Below are 9,960 nucleotides of genomic sequence, written 5' to 3'. Positions count from 1 at the left end.
ATTGAAGGAGAGATAAAAAGCTTCCAGGACAAACAAAAACTAAAGGAATTTGCAAACACAAAACCAGCCCTACAGGAAATCTTGAAAGGGGTCCTCTAAGCAAAGAGAGAGCCTAAAAGCAACATAGACCAGAAAGGAACACAGACAATATACGGTAACAGTCACCTTACAGGCAATACAATGGCACTAAATTCCTATCTTTCAATAGTTACCCTGGATGTAAATGGGCTCAATGCCCCAATCAAAAGACACAGGCTATCAGACTGGATTAAAAAACAAGACCCATCGATATGCTGTCTGCAAGAGATTCATTTTAGACCCAAAGACACCCCCAGATTGAAAGTGAGGGGGTGGAAAACCATTTACCATGCTAATGGACACCAAAAGAAAGCTGGGGTGGCAATCCTTATATCAGACAAATTAGATTTTCAACCAAAGACTGTAATAAGAGATGAGGAAGGACATGATATCCTACTTAAAGGATCTATCCAACAAGAAGATCTAACCATTGTAAATATCTATGCCCCTAACATGGGAGCAGCCAATTATATAAGGCAATTAATAACAAAAGCAAAGAAACACATCGACAACAATACAATAATAGTGGGGGACTTTAACACCCCCCTCACTGAAATGGACAGATCGTCTAAGCAAAAGATCAACAAGGAAATAAAGGCTTTAAATGACACACTGGACCAAATGGATTTCACAGACCTATTCAGAACATTCCACCCCAAAGCAACGGAATACACATTCTTCTCTAGTACCCATGGAACATTCTCCAGAATAGATCCCATCCTAGGTCATAAATCGGGTCTCAACCGGTACCAAAAGATTGGGATCATTCCCTGCCTATTTTCAGACCACAATGCTTTGAAAGTAGAACTCAATCACAAGAAGAAAGTCGGAAAGAACTCAAATACATGGAGGTTAAAGAGCATCCTACTGAAGAATGAATGGGTCAATCAGGAAATTAAAGAAGAATTAAAAAAATACATGGAAACCAATGAAAATGAAAACACAACTATTCAAAATCTTTGGGATACAGCAAAGGCAGTCCTAAGAGGAAAGTATATAGCAATACAAGCCTTTCTCAAGAAACAAGAAAGGTCTCAAGTACACAACCTAACCCTCCACCTAAAGGAGCTGGAGAAAGAACAGCAAATAAAGCCTAAACCCAGCAGGAGAAGAGAAATAATAAAGACCAGAGCAGAAATCAATGAAATAGAAACTAAAAGAACAGTAGAACAGATCAACAAAACTAGGAGCTGGTTCTTTGAAAGAATTAACAAGATTGATAAACCCCTGGCCAGACTTATCAAAAAGAGAAGAGAAATGACCCAAATCAACAAAATCATGAATGAAAAAGGAGAGATCACAACCAACACCAAAGAAATACAAACAATTCTAAGAACATATTATGAGCAACTCTATGCCAGCAAATTAGATAACCTGGAAGAAATGGAGACATTCCTAGAGATGTATCAACTACCAAAACTGAACCAGGATGAAATAGAAAACCTGAACAGACCTATAACCACTAAGGAAATTGAAGCAGTCATCAAAAATCTCCCAAAAAACAAAAGCCCAGGGCCAGATGGCTTCCCAGGGGAATTCTACCAAACATTTCAAGAAGAATTAATACCTATTCCTCTGAAACTGTTCCAAAAAATAGATATGGAAGGAAAACTTCCAAACTCATTTTATGAGGCCAGCATTACCTTGATCGCAAAACCAGACAAAAACCCCATCAAAAAGGAGAATTACAGACCAATATCCCTGATGAACATGGATGCAAAAATTCTCACCAAAATACTAGCCAATAGGATCCAACAGTCCATTAAAAGGATTATTCACCACGACCAAGTGGGATTTATCCCTGGGCTGCAAGGTTGGTTCAACATCCGCAAATCAATCAATGTGATACAATACATTAACAAAAGAAAGAACAAGAATCATATGATCCTCTCAATAGATGCAGAAGAAGCTTTTGACAAAGTACAGCATCCTTTCTTGATCAAAACTCTTCAGAGTATAGGGATCGAGGGTACATACCTCAATATCATAAAAGCCATCTATGAAAAACCTACAGCGAATATCATTCTCAATGGGGAAAAACTGAGAGCTTTCCCCCTAAGGTCAGGAACGCGGCAGGGATGTCCACTATCACCACTGCTATTCAACATAGTATTGGAAGTCCTAGCCACAGCAATCAGACAACAAAAAGAAATCAAAGGCATCCAAATTGGCAAAGAAGAAGTCAAACTCTCACTCTTTGCAGATGATATGATACTTTATGTGGAAAACCCAAAAGACTCCACCCCAAAACTGTTAGAACTCATACAGGAATTCAGTAAAGTGGCAGGATATAAAATCAGTGCACAGAAGTCAGTGGCATTCCTATATACCAACAACAAGACAGAAGAAAGAGAAATTAAGGAGTCGATCCCATTTACAATTGCACCCAAAACCATAAGACACCTAGGAATAAATCTAACCAAAGAGACAAAGGATCTGTACTCAGAAAACTATAAAATACTCATGAAAGAAATTGAGGAAGACACAAAGAAATGGAAAAACGTTCCATGTTCATGGATTGGAAGAACAAATATTGTGAAGATGTCAATGCTACCTAGAGCAATCTACACATTCAATGCAATCCCCATCAAAATACCATCCACTTTTTTCAAAGAAATGGAACAAATAATCCTAAAATTTGTATGGAACCAGAAAAGACCCCGCACTTTTGCGGAGAATTGTTGAAAAAGAAAAGCAAAGCCGGCGGCATCACAAATCCGGACTTCCAGCTCTATTACAAAGCTGTCATCATCAAGACAGCATGGTACTGGCACAAAAACAGACACATAGATCAATGGAACAGAATAGAGAACCCAGAAATGGACCCTCAACTCTATGGTCAACTCATCTTTGACAAAGCAGGAAAGAATGTCCAGTGGAACAAAGACAGTCTCTTCAACAAATGGTGTTGGGAAAATTGGATAGCCACATGCAGAAGAATGAAACCGGACCATTTCCTTACACCACACACAAAAATAGACTGCAAATGGTTGAAAGACCTCAATGTGAGACAGGAGTCCATCAACATCCTAAAGGAGAACACAGGCAGCAACCTCTTCAACCTCAGCCGCAGCAACTTCTTCCTAGAAACATCGCCAAAGGCAAGGGAAGCAAGGGCAAAAATGAACTATTCGGACTTCATCAAGATAAAAAGCTTTTGCAAAGCAAAGGAAACAGTCAACAAAACCAAAAGACAACTGACAGAAGGGGAGAAGATATTTGCAAATGACAGATCAGATAAAGGGCTAGTATCCAAAATCTATGAAGAACTCATCAAACTCAACACCCAAAGAACAAAGAATCCAATCAAGAAATGGGCAGAAGACATGAACAGACGTTTTTCCAAAGAAGACATCCAAATGGCCAACAGACACATGAAAAAGTGCTCAATATCGCTCAGCATCAGGGAAATCCAAATCAAAACCTCAATGAGATACCACCTCACACCAGTCAGAATGGCTAAAATTAACAAGTCAGGAAACGACAGATGTTGGCGGGGATGCGGAGAAAGGGGAACCCTCCTACACTGTTGGTGGGAATGCAAGCTGGTGCAGCCACTCTGGAAAACTGTATGGAGGTTCCTCAAAAAGTTGAAAATAGAGCTACCGTATGATCCAGCAATTGCACTACTGGGTATTTACCCCAAAGATACAAAAGTAGGGATCCGAAGGGGTACATGCACCCCGATGTTTATAGCAGCAATGTCCACAATAGCCAAACTGTGGAAAGAGCCAAGATGTCCATCGACAGATGAATGGATAAAGAAGAGGTGGTATATATATACAATGGAATATTATGCAGCCATCAAAAGGAATGAGATCTTGCCATTTGCAACGACGTTGATGGAACTGGAGGGTATCATGTTGAGTGAAATAAGTCATACAGAGAAAGACATGTATCATATGATCTCACTGATATGAGGAATTCTTAATTGCAGGAAACAAACTGAGGGTTGCTGGAGTGGGGGGTGGGGTGGGAGGGATGGGGTGACTGGGTGATAGACACTGGGGAGGGTATGTGCTCTGGTAAGCGCTGTGAATTGTGCAAGACTGTTGAATCTCAGATCTGTACCTCTGAAACAAATAATGCAATATATGTTAAGGAAAAAAAAGAAGAAGAAGAAGGTAGCGGGAGGGGAAGAATGAAGCGGGGGAAATCGGAGGGGTAGATGAACCATGAGAGACGATGGACTCTGAAAAACAAACTGAGGGTTCTAGAGGGGAGGGGGGTGGGAGGATTGGTTAGCCTGGTGGTGGGTATTGAGGAGGGCACATTCTGCATGGAGCACTGGATGTTATGCACAAACAATGAATCATGGAACACTTCATCTAAAACTAATGATGTAATGTATGGGGATTAACATAAGAATAAAAAAAATTAAAAAAAAAAGCTAAATTGTTATCAGCTTAAAATACTGTTTTAGCTATAAGATGTTCTATATAAGTCTCGTGGTAACTATAAAACAAACAAAAACTATAGTAGTTACACAAAAGATAAACAGAAATGAATCAAAGCATACTACTATGGAAAAACATCAATTCACAAAGGAAGACAGAAAGAGAGGAATAAAAGAACAAAAGAACAAGAAAACAGCCAGAGATCAACTGAGATTTAACCCTGGTTTTCAAGGATGTTTTAACATACACAAATCAATAAATGTGATACACTGCATTAATAAAATGGGGGACAAAAATCATATGATCATCCCCATAGATGCAGAAAAAACATTTGATAAAATTCAACATCCTTTCATGATATCATCATACTTTATATCATCATGTATTAATAAAGTAGGCATAGAAGGAATATACCTCAACATATGAATGGTCATACATGACAAGCCCATAGTTAACATCATATTCAATAATAAAAGGTTGAAATTTTTTCCTATAAGATCAGAAAAAAGACAAAAGTACCTACTCTGAGCATTCCTTTTTAGCATAGTAATGGAAATCCTAGCCAGAGCAATTAGGCAAGAAAAAGAAGTCTTCCAAGTCAGAAAGGAAGAAGTAAAATTGTTCCTGTTTGCAAATGACATGACCTTATATATAGAAAATTCTAAAGGTTCCATCAAAAATGTTAGAATAAATGAATGCTTCAGTCTACAAAATCAACATATAAAAATCAGTTCTGTTTCTATACATTAATAATAAACGATCTCTAAAAGAATAAACAATCCCATTTACAATAGCATCAAAAAGAATAAAATACTTAGGAATAAATGTAACCAAGGAGGTGAAAGATATGTACACCAAAAACCATAAGATACTGATGAAAGAAACTGAAGACACAGATAAATGGAAAGATATTCCATGTTCATGTATCAGAAGAGTTTAATAGAGTTTAATATTGTCAAAATGTCTATACTAGTCAAAGCCATTTATAGATTCAACACAGTCTCTATCAAAATTAAGTCATTTTTCACAGAAAGAGAGAAAACAATCCTAAACTTCAAATGGAATGACAAAAGACTCTGAAGCCAAGTGATCTTGAAAAAGAACAAAGCTGGACGTTTCACACTTCCTGATTTCGAACTAATTTACCAAGTTATCATTATCGAAACAGTATGGCACTGACATAAAAACAGACACATAAACCAACAGAACAAAAGAGAGAACCTATAAATATACCCACACATATATATGTTCAGCTAGTATTTGACAAAAGAGCCAAAAATATTCGTTGGGGAAAGGATAGTCTCTTCAGTAAATGGTCCCAGGATAACTGGATATTCACATGCTGAAGGATGAAATTGGACCCCTATCTTATACCACTTACAAATATTAACTTGAAATGGATTAAAGATTTAAATGGAAGACCTGAAGCCATAAAACTCCTAGAATAAAACCTAGGAGAAAAGCTGGACATCATGTGGGTGATGGATGTGTTAACTAACTGTATTCTAGTAATCATTTTGTAATATATACATGCATCAATTCGCACCTTGCACACCTTAAACTTCTACAATGCTATATGTCAGTTGTATCTCAAAGCTGGAAAAATTAGAAATCATCAAAACAAAACAGTTATTGCTCTAGCACATATATATGTTATCAAATTGTAGCTTGTCACCTGCCAAGTGAGGAAGTCACGAAAGTTCTGTCAACTACATAGACATGTAGTTTTACAATATATTTTAGGGAAATGATGTTCATAATATCAGTGTTTAAGGAGGTTTTCAATTTCAATTTAATTTTAATTTAAAAGAGAAAAAGGAGAAGGTACATAAAGACAAGCACACAAAACTAACATAGTAGCTAAAACATTTTACAATTTATAAGTATGAAAGTATTTTTTTTCTTTTTTACAAAAGAAATGCAGGGTGTGGGGGGTGTGGGGAGGGTGTGGGTGTGGAGGGGGGAGTGTGAGTGTGTGTAAGGGCAGAGCTTGTTAACATCAGACACTGTTTCTGGAATGAAGAGGGAGAAGGGGGGGACCAGAAGGGAAGAGAAGAGAGACCTCATTATTTTAGATGCTCTAATTCTGGACCTAACTTCTGAACAATTACGAACAGGAGCTTAAGTGCAACTCTTCTGCTTCTCCTCTCCTCTCCTTGCCCACTTTTCCTTCCTTCTTGTTTGGATTATGAAGAGTAACTATCCTAGTTTTCCCATTTCAAATTTGACATCAAAATAGATCTGGTTACTCATACCCATGCATGCACTTAAGCGCATGTTCCTGGGTGATGTGTGAACACTGAAAACACCATAACACTAAAGAAATTACAGTTTTTTGGTTTTAATAGCACCCTTAATTAATTAATTAAGTTACCTTCCACCCCACTCCTCACCTGCCTGATTTTCCTTTCACGTAAACCTAGACAACCTTCATGTTGCTGTTGTTTTAAGAAGAATATTTATGTGCTCTGCTAGGTTCCCCCCTTTCAAATAAGTAAATGAAATGGGCAAACTTCTAATCACAGAGTAGGTACAGGAAAATTGTTTACTTATTGAAACCTACTGTTCTACTTTTCATTCTGCCCCATGAAACCAAGAAGCAAAGTCTGTGGTGGTTCTGAGCATTTTCCCTAGCACTTACTATGGCTTTGTGATAGGGAAGAATATACTTTCAAATAGTCTATAAATAACTTTCTCTCAGACTCTCTCTCTCTCTTTCATGATACTTTTATGATGAAAATCATAGGTCAAAAATTACAGGTGAGTGAGAGCAAAGGAGAGAAAATCACCATTATCCACAGACAGTGGAGCAGTAATAGAATCATAACTTGGAAATGTGCTTAATGAACTATCCCTTCTATGTAGACTCATGCAAATTCAGTGTAGTTATACTTATTGCAAATACATGAATATAACCCTAGGGAAATATGCTAGTAGATTTGTGATGACAGTTCTAGAAGTAAACGTGGGTATTTCTTGGCTTCCACAGGTGCCTATGGGTACTATTCTCCCTCACCCACTCCCTTGAAGGAGAACATAGATTCTGTTCCAAGATGTCACATTTCACAAAAGATAGAGCAGCCGTATATAATCTATAGACATTTTTATTCATTTCAAAAAGTGAGCACAGTTGAATTGAAATACACACAAGCTGAAAAATCCTTTCAGTTTTCAGGCAATCTCATTAAACGATGAAGAGTTTACTTAGCAGTTAATCTGCTCTTTTAGTTGTCCTTGAATGAAGAACTGGAATCATGCCATTAATTGTCCATCAGAAAGAATGCTAGGTTTAGGTACTCTGAAACACATTGATTAAGAACAAGACTCAAGTCAAGAGACCCAGTAAGAACTACTCTTCCAATGCCCTTTTTTGTTTGTTTAACACTGTGCAGTATTAAAAGATATTCTTTCATGGGAAAAGATGGGCATAGGTAAAACAAGAACAGCAAAATGTTAACACTGCTTGAAGTAAGATGATAGAAAAATGGGGGTTTATTATACTACTGATCACAATGAAAAGCCAAATTAAAAACAAAACCAAAATAATGCATTTCAATAAAGGGGTACAAGGTTTCCTGAAGGCATCTTGGCTTCCCAGTGTTTGACCAGCTGCCACAGGAAGCTAGGAGCTAGAAACACAGGAGAGGAGGGGCAGTATCAGGGTATGACCCGGCATGGGCATCATCCAAGCTGGAGCCCGGAAGCAGAGAATGCCTGGCAGTGAAGGGAAAGCTTTGCTAAGGAGCAGGCAACTACATTTTGTAATTTCGTGGAAAATGAAAGACCTAGGGAAATAATACTCAGGGTGATTGCCTAATTTCTCTATTGTTATGTCCTTTTTGGTTGCTGGATAGCCATGGGGGTAGTCGCTAATTTTGATGCTGCTTGAGTCAGGTAACAAGGCCAAACTGTAATAATGACTGACATTTATTAAGGTTTACTATGTGCCAGGTATAAGTTAAGCATTTTACATGAATTTATTCAATCTTTCCTGACAAACTTACAAGATAGGTAATTATAATTTGCTTTTATAGGTATGAAAGCTGAGTCTTAGGTAGACCAAATGATTTATCTCAAGTTATAGCACCAGAATACAAGCCATGGGATTCTGACTGGAGAACCCCTGGACCTAAGAACCACTGCAAAAGGTCACAGCCTCTTAAAGCTCACACTATTCACTTAGTACACCTCCAAATCTAAGCCTGGGTTCCCTTTAGCTATTCCTGTCTCCTGTGGCCTCTCTCTTAGACAACCCTAACACTGCTTCCCAATCCTGGCTCCTAGTCCTGTGATTCTCTCCTGCTTTGTGGTTTAGGCTCTCCTGGATTGAGCTGCACTTTTACCTTGCCCATGCAGGCACTTCAACAAGGCTAGAGTCGCTGCTGGTTTCCTTTACTCCTTTGAGCTCTTGAAATTTTCAACTTACTAATTCCTAACACCATATACATCTGTGATGGACTGAACTGTGTCCACCCAAATTCATATGTTGAAGCCCTCCCCCCACCCCACAGTATGACTGTATTTGGAGAAAGGATCTTTAGGAGGTAAAGTTAAATGAGGTCATAGGGTAGGATCCTGATCCAACAGGACTGTGGCTTATAAGAAGAGGAAGATCTCTTTCTCCCACACCCCCTTGCAGCACATGCGTAGACAAAAGGACAGATTTAGAAGGCTGCTGTCTACAAGCCAAGAAAACGCTCATAAGAAAACAAACCCTACCAGATCTTGATCTGGGACTCCCAGTCTCCAGAACTGTGAGAGAGAAATTTCTGTTGGGTAAGCCACCCAGCTTATAATACTTTTGTTGTGGCAGCCCCAGCGGGTTACATGCATCAGCCTAGCATCCTCTTCCTAAGCTTCCACCGCAAATGCTTCTGGAAAAAAAAGTATAAGATGGCTTGCTTCTCTAGAAAAAGCATTACATAATTGAAAGAACTCTAAATTTGGAAACACAAGATTAGACTTCAAGGCAGGACATAAAAAAGAAATGTAGCAAAAATATTAATTATTACATTTAATATCAGATAAAGATAATTGACCTCTGACGGATACTTTTATTAGCTGTCTTCCTAACGGGGTTATCGACCGACTTCTGCCGTGTGCTCAGTCTCACTGTTAGGTGACTTTGACCTTATCTTGAACATTGAGGCTGACAATACCTGCCTCTACTTCTGCCACCTCCACTGCAATATGTCAGTTTTGTTTATCCCACTCTCTCCTTTGTTGTTGTATCAGAAGAATACTCTTCCCTTGCTTTGTTCAGAGTAATATCTCTATATGCAAACTTGATCTCTCAAATCATCTTTTACATTCTCTGAGAATGTATCAGTTATTACCTTTCTCTTCAAACATGCTTGTGTCCTCTCTACTCAACAACTAGCTCTTGACCTTGAGAACCTCTTGACATCCTCTCGTTATTCTTTCATTAACAAAATTCCAAAAAACTTCTGAGTCATACCATTCATAATACACCTTATATACAATC

The sequence above is a fragment of the Mirounga angustirostris genome, unplaced genomic scaffold, assembly GCF_029215605.1.
Source record: "Mirounga angustirostris isolate CCGP_5_RB_7025 unplaced genomic scaffold, mMirAng1.0.hap1 SCAF_9, whole genome shotgun sequence".
Classification (NCBI taxonomy): Eukaryota; Metazoa; Chordata; class Mammalia; order Carnivora; family Phocidae; genus Mirounga; species Mirounga angustirostris.
The sequence above is the reverse complement of the archived record's forward strand: the minus strand, read 5'-3'. Positions refer to the sequence as shown.